This window comes from Somniosus microcephalus, chromosome 1, assembly GCF_052327205.1.
Source record: "Somniosus microcephalus isolate GS21.2 chromosome 1, FLI_Smic_1.0, whole genome shotgun sequence".
In the NCBI taxonomy this organism is placed as follows: Eukaryota; Metazoa; Chordata; class Chondrichthyes; order Squaliformes; family Somniosidae; genus Somniosus; species Somniosus microcephalus.
The window spans coordinates 41362394-41378394 of record NC_140987.1 but is presented as its reverse complement, the minus strand read 5'-3'; the positions used below and the strand labels follow the sequence as shown (position 1 = coordinate 41378394).

At 45.7% G+C, this 16001-nt stretch overlaps 1 long non-coding RNA gene across 1 annotated transcript in view; it reads right to left on the bottom strand.

Moving 5' to 3' along the window:
- Positions 1-1184: 1184 nt before the first annotated feature.
- The window catches only part of LOC147124039 (uncharacterized), a 98220-nt gene continuing 83403 nt past the window's right edge, over positions 1185-16001 (bottom strand). The window contains exons 2-3 of the long non-coding RNA XR_015079515.1: positions 10136-10229; positions 1185-2753 (exon numbers count right to left, since the gene is read on the bottom strand). This is a non-coding gene — a long non-coding RNA (uncharacterized LOC147124039). The remainder of the gene's footprint in view (positions 2754-10135; positions 10230-16001) is intronic.

Here is a 16001-nt window from a genome sequence, read left to right as displayed (position 1 = left end):
CTAGGTATTCAGTAGTGAATGTCTCACCTCCTGACTCCCCAAAGCCTTTCCACCATCTACAAGGCACAAGTAAGGAGCGTGATGGAATACTCTCCACTTGCCTGGATGAGTACAGCTCCAACAACACTCAAGAAGCTCAACACCATCCAGGACAAAGCAGCCCGCTTGATTGGCACCCCATCCGCCACCTTAAACATTCACTCCCTCCACCACCGGTGTACCATGGCTGCAGTGTGTACCATCTACAAGATGCACTGCAGCAACTCACCAAGGCTTCTTCGGCAGCACCTCCCAAACCCACGACCTCTTCCACTTAGAAGGACAAGGGCAGCAGGTGCATGGGAACACCACCACCTTCAAATTCCCCTCCAAGTCACACAGCATCCTGACTTGGAAGTATATCGCTGTTCTTTCATCATCGCTGGATCAAAATCCTGGAACTCCCTCCCTAACAGCACTGTCAGAGTACCTTCACCACACAGACTACAGTGGTTCAAGAAGGCGGCTCACCACCACCTTCTCAAGGGCAATTATGGATGGGCAATGAATTCTGGCCTTGCCAACGACCCCCACATCCCATGAACAAATTTAAAAAAAGAATAAAAGCTTCTGGCGAAGGCATGGGCAGGAGCAGCTCCAAGGAGTTTGAGTGAGGATGCAGTGCAATGGGAAAAGGATGGGACCTCTGTCTCAGGTACCGCTAACTGAAACACGATGGAATAAAAACACATACTGAAATCTGCAAGAAACCGCATGTAAGACATTTCAGTAACAACACAAGCCATGATTTGATGTTGTGGTGCCAGTTAAGTTTCCAAATTTCAGAATATACGAAAGAAGCACTGGGAAAGGTATGGATGTAATACGATAGGTGTATCACGGGTAGTGACGGTACTGTGGTGGTTATGTTGCTGGACTAGTAATCGAGAGGCCTGGATTAATGATCCGGAGACATGAGTTCAAAATCCCACCACGGAAGCTGTGGAATTTAAATACAGTTTAGTAAAAAGTTAGTATCAGTAATGGTGATGTAGGGGGTTTTTGCACAGGCGTGTTCGGGTCAGTCAGCTTTGCCTCTGACTACCTTCCTTGAGCGGTTCGAATCGCTCGCCCCCTGGGTTCTAGACACCGGACTTAGATACAGGCAGCGATACAGAGAAGACTCGAGTAGACAGGTGGTTGGATGCAAACAAAACCAAGATTTTATTGAAGAGGAAAACTTGATACAATCTTATGGAAAATTATAAGTGTACACTTCTACAGGCAAAAATTACATGAGAGTCATAATAATTGATGGGCCTTCAATAACCACAAAACTAGAAGTTATAGACTTAAACAAGTTGGCTTTTAATCACTAAGATCAGAGCTAACATCTCAACACGCCGACTGGTTCACAGGAATGAGTCATACAGATCCTGGGATCTTTATGTAAGAGAAGTCAGGGGCGGAGCCAAGAGCCAAGACCTGGAACCTCCCAGGTTAGTCGGGAAAGAGGAAGTGAAACTATACACAGTGGGGGAGGGTAATATACATGAGTGCAAAACGAATACAGGATCAAGACAAACAGATTTCATTACAATAATACTATACTTATACGGGGAATGGGGAACACATGGCACATCGAGGGAAAACAACTATCTTAACAATCCCCTTATCCTTATCCCACCCCCTATACCTAACTAGGTTAATCTATGAGGGGTCAGAATTCATGCTCACCAATCAAAAGGGTTTGCTAGGCTCAAAACAGCGGTTGGGTTCGGGGTTCGCTCTTGGTGCTCTCTGGAGCCTGCCGTCGTCACGTGGGCTCCGGGTGCTGCAAGGGCGTTGTCCAGGTTCGAGTACCCCAAAGTTACAGTCTCTGCTTGGGTACTTTACTTTGCAGGGATGATTCTTCGCCGACAGCTTGAGTTTGCATGAAGATACTCGCAGGTCAGCTGAGGCTGAAGGCCCAATGATTCGAAGCCTACCCTCAGTTGGCCTTCCCCGGGTGGTTTTCCTCCTCCCTTCGTCGCGTCCCGCTTCGCCTGGCCTGAATTGCCCATGTTCGCCTGACCCGGTGTTGGGGCGAGTCTAGATGGAGTTGGAGAGGGCACGGGCAAAGGCCAGGGGGTAAGCGCGGGACGGGGGCAAGGGCGGCAGCCACAAGGGCGAGGGGCCGAAAGACTGGGGAGCAGTGATACCGACAGCAGTCGAGCAGCAGTCTTCTTCTTCTTCCAACGACTACCCCTAATTGCTACCTGGGGGCCTTCAATTATACCTTCATCGAAAAACCTTATCTGCCCGCCAAATCAGGTTAGTTCTTTGTTTTATTTTTGGCGGGCTAGTTAAAATAATGGTAGCAATCTATACTGATGGGTTTTTAGATGGCCGGTAATTGCTTCTACCGGCCCGATAATGGATTCGTATTGTCCTGAAAGTCCTTGATGGGCTTGTCCAGCCTCGATGGATGTGTTTAACCTGTTTCCGATTATGTATGCAGACTGTTTGATGACTTTAACTGTAGGCCTCATTGAATTCAGATCTGCCTCTGATTTGGCCTAATACATAATTCACAGTTTGTCTGGGTCCCAAATCACAAAGTTCTGTTCACAGGAAACCTGCAGCCTTAGTTTCGATTTACCTCAAACAGCCTGGGTTGCAGAATCCATTTTGGAGACCCGCAGGCTTTCTGCCACGAGGCACGGACGCCATCTTGGGCACCCTTATTAATTTCAAAGAAATGTCCACACAGGGTCCCTTTTATCGATAATAACCTTCGGGGAAATGCACAAATTTTGTGAATCTTACGGTGACCATGAAACTACCGTAATATCATAAAAACCCATCTGGTTCACTGATGTCCTTTAGAGAAGGAAATCTGCCGTCCTTCCCCAATCTGGCTTATACATGATTCCAGACCCACAGCAAGCCACTCAGTTGTTCAAGGGCAATTAGAGATGGACAATAAATGCTGGCCTTGCCAACGACGCCCACATCCCGTGAGCGAATAAAAAAAATGCATGAATGTGTTAGCGCGATCAAAGGAGTCGCCAAAGAAAAGGAAGTCTGTGGGGTTCATTTGAACCTTCACTGTTTGGGTGCTAAACTGGGGGAGTGGATTGCTGCCCAAATGTTGTGGTTGATCTGCTCCACCAGTTTATTGCCTGAGTGTGTAAGGTGAACATTACCCACTGTGTGTGTGTGCATGTGTGTACGGGCATGCCATTGCAATATTAAGAGATAAGAACAGCACTTAACTTGGCAAGTGTCTTTAAGGTGTTGAATTTCTTACTCATCTGGGAAGTGACCTTTTTATTGCAGAAACTGTATTCCATTGCTTTGCCACCTCCTCTCAGATGGCCCTAACTGCTGCCTTCTGAGGAGGGTGTGCCTCACAGCCATAATTCGCAACCTTCCTTTCTATCACCTCCCTCAGCATAACATTTCAAAAATGAGAGTTGTGCTCACTCCCCTCTGGGAACTGGTAGACCCCTGGTTCATCTCACCCAGAACATGCAACTTCCAGCAAACAGAGAGTGCACGTGTTACTGTAAGGAGCTGTCCCTGCAGATGCTCCCATTCAGGAGATTCTGCCCCTCCAGTGCATAAGGTAAACCATGTTGGGAGAGCTTACATCGGAACAGGAGTTAGGCCAATTCAGCCCCTCGAGCCTGCTCCGCCATTCAATTAGATAATGGCAGATCTGTACCTCAGCTTCCATTTACCCGCCTTACATAAAAACATAGAAACATAGAAGATAGGAGCAGGAGTAGGCCATTCGGCCCCTCGAGCCTGCTCCGCCATTCAATGAGATCATGGCTGATCATCCAAACTCAGTACCCTGTGTGGTGTATGTAACCTGTTCCACCTTAAGAGAACTTAAGCCTGTTCCACCTTAAGAGATGTACTACTTTCTCTGGCTGCTGTATACGTAATACCGGTGGTGGCCACCGGTATATAAGTACTGTGTAGTGATATTGCTGTTAGTATAGCCCTGACCTCCAACTAGTAAAGACCTGTTGAAACGTTATTCTTGTAGTCTGTGTCAGTAATTAATCTTAAATACAACTAGAACACACAGACTTAACAGTGGCGACGAGTCCGATTCTTACCCTGCGGCAGTTTATATCCACGGCGGCTTCGTCCACAGAACGGGCATCGAAGAGAGGCATCCACCCTCATCACCCTGCTGGAAGACACGTCGCGCGGCAGGCATCGAGAACCCGGAGTGCAGAAGATATCCTGAACTCGAAGCCTCCATCAGCGGCAGTCAGCTATCTTCCTTCTACCTCGGTGGTGGGTAAGCCGGTCAGCGGCGCGAGCAGAAAGTCAGCCGCGTTGGCTGTACAGACGGGGAGGGAAGACGGAGGAATAAGGGCGGTGAGATCGATCGCGACCGGAGATAAGGGCTGGGCCGCATTCGGGCCGAAAGGCGCAGCGCGGGGACATCGATCGCGGCTGGTGATAAGGGCCGGGCCGCATTCGGGCCAAAAAGGCGCAGCGTCTGGGGCGACTGAAGGCGCGAGAGCCGCGGTGAAGGCGAACGCAGCCGGTGCTAATAACCGGGCTGCAAGAAGGGCTGTGAGGCGCGACATCGGGGAAGCGCGAATGCCCGAGGGAGCCGCGGTGAAGCGGAGACAGCGTCGGGGGAGTTACTAACCGCTGGGAAAGGGGAGCAGCAGCGGCACGCCAAACACCATTGCAGCCAGCGGGTGAAGAAGGCGAGCGCGGGAAAGACCGCCAAGCGCGGGAAACCGGCATTTTGTAGGCGGAGGACGAAGACAAGAGCGGGAAGCCGCCATCTTGGAAAAAGGGAAATCACTAAAAAAAAATTGCAACGATGCCTAAACATGGGAACATTAATACCTTTGATAGCGACATCGAAGATTGGGCCACGTATGTAGAACGCATACAAAATTATTGTGAAGCAAATAAAATCCCAGGTGATGAGAAAGCACTAACTTTATTAAACTTAATGGGTGCGAAGACATATGGGCAATTGAAACACCTTTTATCACCAGATGAACCGGCGGAGAAGACGTTCGAGGAGATTGTTACTGTCCTGAGAAATCATCTAAACCCCACGCCGCTGATGCTAGCGGAACGATTTAAATTTTACAGCAGAAAGCAGCTGAAAGATGAAAGCAATGCTGAATATTTAATGGAATTGCGTAAGCTAGCAAAGTACTGTCAGTTTGGAACGGGACTAACAGATGCGCTAAGAGATAAATTTGTGTGTGGATTATTAAAAGAAGATACACAAAAGCGACTGCTCGAGGAGAGTGAGCTGACGCTTGAGAAAGCGGTCACTATGGCAGCATCACACAAAGTCGCAGCGAGAGGCACGGCAGTAATGCAGCTACGGTCACCGGAACTCAGTACAAATCAATTGGTTTTGAGTACTGTAAAATGTTATCGTTGTGGAAAGACAACGCACGATCAGAACCAGTGTTGGTTTAAAAACCAAGAATGCAGAACGTGTGGCAGGCTTGGCCACATAGCTAAAGTATGCCAGTCAGGAAAGAAGACCAGCAACAAAAAGTCACCGCAAGGAAAGTACATAAAGGTACACAAGGTGACAAAGAACAGTTCGAACGAACAGAAGTCAGATTCAGACGCCAGCAGTAATGAACTGGGTAGCTTAAGAGTACACAACGTTGGTAAGGATGCAGATCTCCAGACAATTTGGGTCACTCTTCAGATCGCAGGAGTCCAAGTAAAGATGGAATTGGACACTGGATCGGCATTGACGGCCATGAATAAGAAAGATTACAAAAGGTTATTCCAACATATTCCCCTACGGGATACGGAGATTATATTGAAAACATACACGGGGCAAAGAGTGTACCCCATCGGAAAGATAGAGGTAAAAGTGGTCCACAAGGGCAAAGAAAGCCAAGTAATGGACTTATATGTGCTACCTGAAGGAGGTCCACCACTACTGGGACGGGAGTGGATTAGGAAAATGAATGTGGACTGGCACTCCTTAAAGGCACTAACGGTAGATTCCGGGGAAACAGATGTCAAACCTAAACGATTGTCCAGACTATTGGATGATGCTAAAGAGGTGTTCCAGCAGGGACTGGGAACACTGAGAGGAACTACGGCAAACATCAAGATTGATGAACATGCACACCCAAAATTTTTCAAAGCCAGACCGGTACCCTATGCAATACGACCTGCTGTAGAAGCGGAACTGGAAGCGCTAGAACGTTCAGGTGTACTGTCTAAGGTAGATTGGAGTGAGTGGGCTACGCCCATTGTTCCCGTTATGAAACGTCCTTCGAGCAACAAGCCAGGAGAACCAGGGAAGGTTCGCATCTGTGGAGACTTCAAGATCACCGTTAATCCGGTGCTTCACATGGTGCAGTATCCGCTTCCGCGGATTGAGGATATTTTTGCTTCGTTGTCTGGCGGGAAACGCTTCACCAAGATAGACCTGGCGCAGGCGTACTTGCAGATGGAGGTTGAAGAAGAGTCACGCCAGTACCTCACGATCAACACGCATAGAGGTTTGTACCGGTATAATAGGCTGGTTTTTGGAGTGGCATCGGCTCCAGCAATTTGGCAGAGGGCCATGGAGCAGGTATTACAGGGAATTCCAGGCACACAATGTTACCTGGACGATATTCTGATTACAGGAGATGGTGATGAAGAACACCTCGCAAACTTGGAACTGGTGCTCAACAGACTGAAAGAGTATGGACTTCGAGTTAATCGGCAGAAATGTGAGTTCTTTCAGAAGCGGATCTCGTACTGTGGTCATGTCATTGACCGGGAGGGGCTTCATAAGTCTCCTGACAAGATAGAGGCAGTTGTAAAGGCTCCCGCTCCGGATAATGTCTCTCAGTTGAGGTCGTTTCTAGGATTGATCAACTATTACCATAAGTTTCTACCGAATCTATCCATGGTACTGCACCCGCTGAACACTCTTTTACAGAAGGGGGTACCATGGGAATGGAGCGAAAACTGTAAGAAGGCATTTCGCAAAAGCAAAGAATTGATCACCTCAGAGGAAGTGTTGGCTCACTTCAACCCGACACTGCCTATTCGGTTGGCTTGTGATGCTTCTCCATATGGTATTGGGGCAGTACTCTCACACAAGTTGCCAAATGGCACGGAAAGGCCAGTCGCGTTTGCATCCAGATCATTGACCTCCGCTGAGCGCAACTATGCGCAGATCGATAGGGAGGCTCTCAGCCTTGTATGGGGAGTGAAGAAGTTTAATCATTACCTGCAGGGCCAAAAATTCACACTTCTGACAGACCATCAGCCGTTGGTATCCATTTTTAACCCTAAGAAGGGTGTTTCGGTGATGACAGCACAGAGACTCCAGAGATGGTCCCTTTTCCTAGGGGCACATCAATATCAAATAGAATTCAAAGGTACAAAGCAGCATGGCAATGCTGACGGGCTGTCGCGCCTGTCACTACCTGAAGAAGAAGAGACGACGAAAGTTGACCCTGTTGAGTTATTTCATTCGACCATCATCGAGTGTTTACCAGTCACCAATGCAAGTATTGAAAGAGAAACCAGGAACGACCCGACACTGTCCCGAGTCTACGAGGTGACAGTGAAAGGATGGCCAACACATGGTGATCCTCTGTTACCGGCATTCTCGGCAAGGCGAGACCAGCTGTCCGTCTGCCATGGTACTTTGATGTACGGGACAAGAGTGATTATTCCTCCCAAGTTAAGGGAAAGAGTTCTAAAGGAACTGCATGAAGGTCATCTGGGGGGAGTTAAGATGAAAAGTCTTGCTAGGGCTTATGTATGGTGGCCGGGTATTGACCAACAGATAGAGGAGTTGACGAAAAGCTGCGCTGGGTGCCAAAAAGTGCAAAATGCACCTCCGATCGCACCGCTACACCCATGGGAATGGCCTTCAGCCCCATGGCAACGCGTACATATTGACTTTGCTGGTCCATTCATGGACTCCATGTTCCTAATTGCGGTGGACGCACATTCCAAATGGCCAGAAGTGATCAAGATGAATACCACTACTTCAGAAAAGACAATTGCGGTGTTAAGAACAATATTCGCAAGGAACGGATTGCCAGAACAGATATGTTCGGACAACGGACCACAGTTTGTGTCGGAAGAATTCCAAAAATTCTTAAAGAAGAATGGGGTGAAACATTATACCTCTGCCCCATATCATCCGGCGACAAACGGGTTGGCCGAGAGATTTGTCCAAACATTCAAAAAGGCAATAAAGGCCATGAACGATGATCAGATTCCGCTGCAACACAAGGTGGACAATTTCCTAATGGCATATCAAAATGCCGCTCATGCAGTAACTAACCAAAGTCCTGCCATGATGTTTTATAACAGGAGGTTGCAGTCCAGGTTGGACTTGTTAAAACCAAATGTGCGGAGGGAAGTGGAAAACAAACAGTTCCGGCATATTAATAACACGACCACTCGAAGTTTCGACGTAGGACAACCAGTGTTGGCAAGGGACTATGGAAACGAAAAATGGCAGTCCGGAACAATTCGTGCCAGACAAGGACCTCTGATGTACACAGTAGATATTGGTAACAATGTGATAAGGCGTCATGCGGATCAACTGGTAGAATCGAGAGCAAGGGTCGAACCCATGGTTGCGACAGAGACAACTGTGGAAGACGTTAATGAACCTGAAGCATCTACCTCGGCAGGGAATGTACCTGATGATGACGTCCAATACATAGGAAACCAACTAGAGGAGTCACCTCAGCAACAAGAATCAGAGACCACTGAAAGGCGTTATCCAACCCGAATCAGAAGGCCTCCTGAGAGACTGAACCTTTGAACTGTTTATACCTGAAGTTATATATGTATATATGTTATTATGTTATGTTAAATGGGGATATGACTGTTAAGCTAAAAAGGGAGGATTGTGGTGTATGTAACCTGTTCCACCTTAAGAGAACTTAAGCCTGTTCCACCTTAAGAGATGTACTACTTTCTCTGGCTGCTGTATACGTAATACCGGTGGTGACCACCGGTATATAAGTACTGTGTAGTGATATTGCTGTTAGTATAACCCTGACCTCCAACTAGTAAAGACCTGTTGAAACGTTATTCTTGTAGTCTGTGTCAGTAATTAATCTTAAATACAACTAGAACACACAGACTTAACACCCTGTCCCTGCCTTCTCCCCATATCCCTTGATCCCTTTAGCCTTAAGAAATATATCTAACTCCTTCTTGAATATATTTAATGAATTGGTCTTAGCTGCAAATCATTTGATACCCTTTCCTACAGTAAGCAAATGAGGCGATCTTGGGAAACTTGGGGAGGTTCCCACGATGTGTTAGAAATGTAGATCGAGTCAAGACAAAAGCACTCGTGGTCACCATTTTAGTGATGGTAGCAGCATTTTGTGATTGCCAAGCTTGTGGTTGCCCCACGTGAGCTGCCTCTTACATACAGTCAGACCTCATTTACCACAACACTGGGGAAACATCCCTGCTTAGGATAAGTGAGTAATTTGGGTAACTGAATGCCTATCATTCTGCATTAAACAATACTAATTCGGGATAGAAACTGACAATAAAAACATTATACACAGAAGGCATACTGAGTAGTCCTGCAATTTTGGTTAATTGGTCAATTTGACATCTGAAAACAAAGAAAGACTTGCATTTATATAGTGCCTTTCACGACCACCGGAAATCCCAAACTGCTTTGCAGCCAATGAAGTACTTTTGAAGTGCAGTCACTGTTGTAATATGGGAAACGCGGCAGCCAATTTGCGCACAGCAAGCCCCCACAAACAGCAATGTGATCATGACCAGGTAATCTGTTTTCGTGATGTTGATTGAGGGATAAATATTGGCCAGGATACCGGGGATAACTCCCCTGCTCTTCTTCGAAATAGTGCCCTGGGATCTTTTACATCCACCTGAGAGAGCAGATGAGTGGATTACAACTGCTCATGATTGTTACATAGAGATATCTTTTCTAACGTGAGGTCATATCCTGCATTGCCATCAAAAGATTTTTTTTAAAGTAATCAGTATGTACACCTCCTACAGCAAACAATCCAGCCTTAAGCTGATTAAACAGCAAGCACATTTTATGCTAATGACGGTGGGTAGTTGCACCTCCCCGAGTTTGGGAAATGGTTAGATATGGGTTAGCCAATGAGGTTGTCTCCACGAGGCTCACCTGATGTGAGCTGTTTTCTGATGACTGCACCGGCCAGTAATTCCATACTTTAATAATGATGTAAGTTCAGTCAGATCGAAAACGGCTTGAATGCCTTAAAAAAATAAAGATCAAAGCTGAAGAAAAAAAGTAATGACTTTTTTTGTTGACATTAATATCTCCTTTGTGGGTTCCTGTGGGAGAAGGAAAACTGACACGATAACCACTTAATACCTATGCATTCTAGTTTCTTGCTAGCGGTGCCAGAGGTAAAATTCCACTCTGAAGCACATTGCCGTTAATGCTGTATTCTATATACAATGGGTGCTTGTTTTAAAGCTTTCAAATGCACTAATGCATTAAAAAATGCCCTTCTGAACATGCATTTTTGAACAAGAACAAGAAAGTTAACACAAGTGAGATGTATATTACTTTACCCTGAAGCAGCTAATCCATCAGATGTTCTCCCTGCGCAGCTAGTATTTCAGACGTTTACACACCCATTTGGGTAATTCCTTAAAAAGCGTAACATTGTTAGCGTGAAGAATTCTTTAAACCTTACGACTTTTCACCAATTGCCATAGTCCTTTAAGTTAGTATTGAAAATTGTGTTAACCCGTGTTCAAAAACAACTGCAGTTGGTGGTGAGAATGTTATCCAGATTCGAGTTATGGGCCCCTGTTTTAAAAACAATAGGATAAATCTACATCATCACTGTCAAGACAGTAATTTGACAAAAATAGTGCAGCGCCAGTAAAAAAAACTTTTTCTCAGAAGTTCGAATTAAGGTTTATTTCAGAAAAGAGGCCAAAAAACACCCAGAAGCTAAACTGCAGCCTAAAAGCAGAAAAGTGCAATTAGCCTGTATGCAGTGGATGAACCCTTTAAATAGCGCTGCTGAAGGGTCCTTCCTGCCTGCTAGCGCCGCGAGCTGCTGAGCGAGTTTATCACGAGGCAAGCCAGGTGCTGGGGCAGATCAATATCACAAAAGGGTGCTAAAACAAGCACAGGACCCTTAATTAAATATTTTAATCAGTGCTTTCGCCACATGCCCTGGGCACCCATGGAGCAGCCCGAACCAATATGGCGGGTGATGCACTTCCGGCACGGAATGAGCGCGTGCGTGCCGCCCGTCATATTGGATGTATAGGTGCCCATTTTGCGCCTGAAAATCGGTCGCGCCGCCAACAAATTTCTCGGCCCTTTCCTGGCTTTGCTTTGTCCCTGTTTGCTTTTTCAAAAATGACCTCAAATCACCAGCTCTACCCAACTTGCACCAGCATCGGCCTACACCCAGTGTCACGCAAGACTTGTAGTGCTTCCCTGCTGCAGAATGGCCATGTGCAGTAGGCATTTAAAGGCCTGTAAGGTTGTATGAATGTTTAGGACGGAACAACAGTCAAACAGTAACAAATTGTGCGGAAACACACCGCAGCATGCTTATTTGGAGCAGCTATTTCATCATGAAAGCCGTTCCTTAGCCTTATCTTGGGAGTTTCCCTCAGATCTGCCATTCCCTGAAGCATTTGGAGCCAGGGTGTTGCTGATAGCGCTCATCCTGTCAGCTATCTACTGCCAGGCCAGTTGCACCAGTCTTTTCTGTGGAGCACGCTCTTTAGCGCCAAAGAGCATTTTGGATGTGGATGTGTGTGTGTGTCGGTGAGGAAACCTTCATTGTGCAGACATTTCCTAACTCAAAACCCTTTCGCTTATCTTGCAGGTGAAAATGAAATGATTTAAATAGCAAGTGGAGCACTTTGAACTCCTGTCATCCACGCTCCTCACGAGAACGCTCCTTCAAGCAGCTTAATGTGGAAGCGAGAGATTGCGTAGAATTTGGGATGGATTTTCCTCATTTGGGCATAAAGGAGTGCTTGGGTGTAGTGCATAGAGGAAAATTGGATGAGAAAAATCCCAAATTTCCATCTGTCCGTTTAGATGGATTAGGCAGGCTCCACTGCATGCATGTAATCCTCTCACCCAGTTTGCCTTTGTGTGCTGTATCCAGGCAATCCATTATATCTACATGCACTAAGAGGACAACCTGCCCCAATATGGCATGCTTTCCAGTCTCGAATATCAAGAGTAACCGCCATTCAAATCCAAGCGGCGGAATCGCTCACATCCACCTATTTACAACTGATTTGCACCGGTTCAGGAATTCCTCTATTTCACTGTCACCAGCACGAGGCGATTGTGCAGTGAATGAATCTCACGGCACAAGCTGCCACAGAAATGTAAAGGATTACCATTTTAGATTTTAAACTTTCTGCACTAAAATCCGATAGAGCTCGTGTGAACTGACATAAATGCACCTAACGCGTCTGACTCCAGGTCAGAAGGCTGCGTGTTCGAATCACGTCGGGGGTCACAGGGTTTTCACAGTGCCAGGGTCCGGGGTTTATAGCAGGAGTGTTTGAAGGATGGACTGCTCAGTGTGGGTGCAACAATAATTTTAAGCTCCTTGGGACGTTTTACTACTTTAAAGGCATATATAAATGCCAGCTGCTTTTTTTTGCGTCACTCCATAGGAAGAAGAAAAACACATGCTAACAGAAATAGTTTGATTGGGGGAATGGCACCCACCTGATTTATGTGTACGTTAAAAAAAAATCTTTGACAGAAAAAGGAGGAAATAAACCACTCCACTTGCTGACGAGTTCCTTGATCATTCTGTCCTGGCACAGGATTCAAAGTGTCTCTTTCCACATCTGCTTATGTTGAATGCCTGATTATATAGCATCATTTTCATGTGCTATTGATTGGTTAGGCGCACTTATGCCAGTTCACACGAGCGATATCATATTGTAGGGCAGCAGGTCCCACCACATGAAAGAAAAATATAAAATTTGATTCTTCATGCGCTTCATTACTAATGCTATTTTCTTTTAAAAAGAACCTAAAGCTTTATATATTGATTATGACATGTTAAAGGGATTGTGCAGGAAGTTTTTGCCTAATTCAGTTTATTTATCAAGGCAATTGGTATACTGTCTGGCTCTATTTGCACCTCCTTTGATCTTAGTGAGTTTTTCTTAACACTGTGTACCACTGGTATTCACTGAATCTTTCCTTTTCTCAGGCCCAAACTAATCCTGACATGTAATAATTATCACTTGTAGTTATTATATCATTAAGGCAAACATTCTTGTGTATAATTATACATTACTCAATATTCCATGAAGCACATGTTTTCTTATTTAATAGCTGATTTGCCAACAAGCACAAATACGATAGCAAAGGTTGACATTTTTTGGGGTTTAAAGTTGGTGCATTGATTAATACATCAAATTCCCAGTTAGGCTGGAGTTAGCCTGGCTCTTTGGTTGCATTCAAGCCACCAAGTCACAAGTTCTGGGTTCAAGCCCCACACCAGGGCATGAATACAATAATCTGGGCTGATGCTCTGGTCAAAATGCTGGAAAAACCAATGTAAAAAAGCCCTGCATGTATATAGCACTTGATCGCATCTTCCAGGAATTCTTCACATTCAATGAATTTGTTTCTTACCAAGTGCCATTTTGTACACAGTGCAATCCCAGTTTATCTGTTTTTGGTGATATTGGTTGAAGGTAAAATAAAGAAAGACTTGCATTTATATAGCGTCTTTCATGACCTCAGGATATCCCAAAGGACTCCCGCAGCACTGCACTGCACTGGAATGTCAGCCTAGATTTTTAAGTTCAAGTACTTGGAGTGGGATTTGAACCCACAACCTTCTGACTCAAAGGCAGGAGTGCTACTCACTTTTTTAAAATATAAATATACTTTATTGAACATTAAGAACATTTACAACATCTTGATCATTTCATTGTATGATACAAATCAATTCCGCCACTCTGCACAGCCATTCCGCCACCACATTTTAACATCAAAACCTGAAGTTTAATTTGCCTCCTGTATAACATATATAAATCGATTGTACTTTAAAAATTGGTTGTAAAATACTATCCTTAAATTCCTTTCTGAATAAAACACCCACAGAGCCTTATAATGATCTTTTAGCTTATATTTAAAATACTCTTTTAGATTGAATCTCCTCCCCTTAAAAAACAGAGCATTCCTTCTTTGCACAATCACAAATCTAGCCAAACTGAACATTAAATTAATGGCCGCTCCACTAGACTCGGGCAGACTCTCCTGCAATCCCCATCTCAAAATTGAGTCCCACGGGATTCCCATTCTCGCTCTTCAGTCCCCACCCAGCAAAAAAGCTTCACACAACTGTCGAACATAGTACTTAAAGTCATGTAACAGCGGACATAACACCAGTAAATGGGACAGAGTCTCATCCCGTGTCCCACACACTGGGCAAGTTGCCGCCTCCACTCGCCCAATCTTGCACAAGACCATCATGGTAAAAATCCGGTTATGAGCCAATTTGAAATCCAGCTCAATTCACTCTGGACATTTAAAATTCGCCCACACTCCCTTCCAAATCCTGTTGAAGTCCAGCTGTGGGTATATACTCTGCCAAAACTCCTGACCAGCAGGTGTCTTGAATTTCCATTCCCTAATTACCTCATAGAAATTTCGAGTATTACAGTTGTCAAATTGAACCAACTCTCCCCCTTTCTCCAGTACAAAGCTTGGAAAAGCAGGACGCATTTTACTTCCTTTGGAGATTTCCGCATTTATTTCTTCCATCCAATCCTGTGGATTTGCCCTCACAATCATCTCATACATAATTCCTATTGCTTTTTCCTCTACCTCCTGATCCTCCTCCCACACCATGTCCCTCGGTGTGGAGATGCCGGTGTTGGACTGGGGTGGACAAATGTAAGAAATCACACAACACCAGGTTATAGTCCAACAGCTTTATTTGAAATCACAAGCTTTCGGAGCGCTGCTCCTTCATCAGGTGAAGTGGAGAGATGCATAAAAACACAGCTTATATAGTCAGAGAATAATGTCAGATGTTTACAGGTAATCTTTCTAACTGCCAATTATCACACCTCAGCAGAGAGATAATCAGAGAAATCAAAGGTGTAAATGGTGTCCGAACAGGTCAGTCAGGAAAACATTACATCAAAGAACAATGAGGTGGGGTCACAAGGGGTCAAATGTTGCAGATGCTGGGGTCTGTGTGAAAAACAAAGTAACAGACAAAAAACATTTTTTTTTGCTGGAAATCACAGCAGGTCCGGCCGCATCTGTGTGGAGAGAACGAGCCAACGACGACTCGAGTCTGGATGACCCTACGTCAGGTGGGGTTACATGTAGTGTGCCATGAACCCAAGATCCCGGTTGAGGCCGTCCTCATGGGGGCGGAACTTGGCTATCAGTTTCTGCTCAACGATTTTGCGTTGTCGTGTGTCTCGAAGGCCGCATTGGAGAATGCTTACCCGAAGATCGGAGGCTGAATGTCCTTGGCTGCTGAAGTGTTCCCTGACTGGGAGGGAACACTCCTGCCTGGCAATTGTTGCGTGGTGTCCGTTCATCTGTTGTCGCAGTGTCTGCATGGTCTCGCCGATGTACCATGCTCCGGGGCATCCTTTCCTGCAACGTATGAGGTAGACAACGTTGGCCGAGTCACATGAGTATGTACCATGTACCTGGTGGGTGGTGTCCTCATGTGTGATGATGGTATCTGTGTTGATGATCTGGCATGTCTTGCAGAGGTTGCTGTGGCAGGGTTGTGTGGTGTTGTGGTCACTGTTCTCCTGAAAGCTGGGTAATTTGCTGCGAATGATGGTCTGTTTGAGGTTAGGCGGCTGTTTGAAGGCGAGTAGTGGAGGCGTGGGGATGGCCTTAGCGAGGTGTTCGTCGTCATCGATGACATGTTGAAGGCTGCAAAGAACATGGCGTTGTTTCTCCGCTCCGGTGAAGTACTGGACGACGAAGGGTACTCTGTTGGTTGTGTCCCGTATTTGTCTTCTGAGGAGGT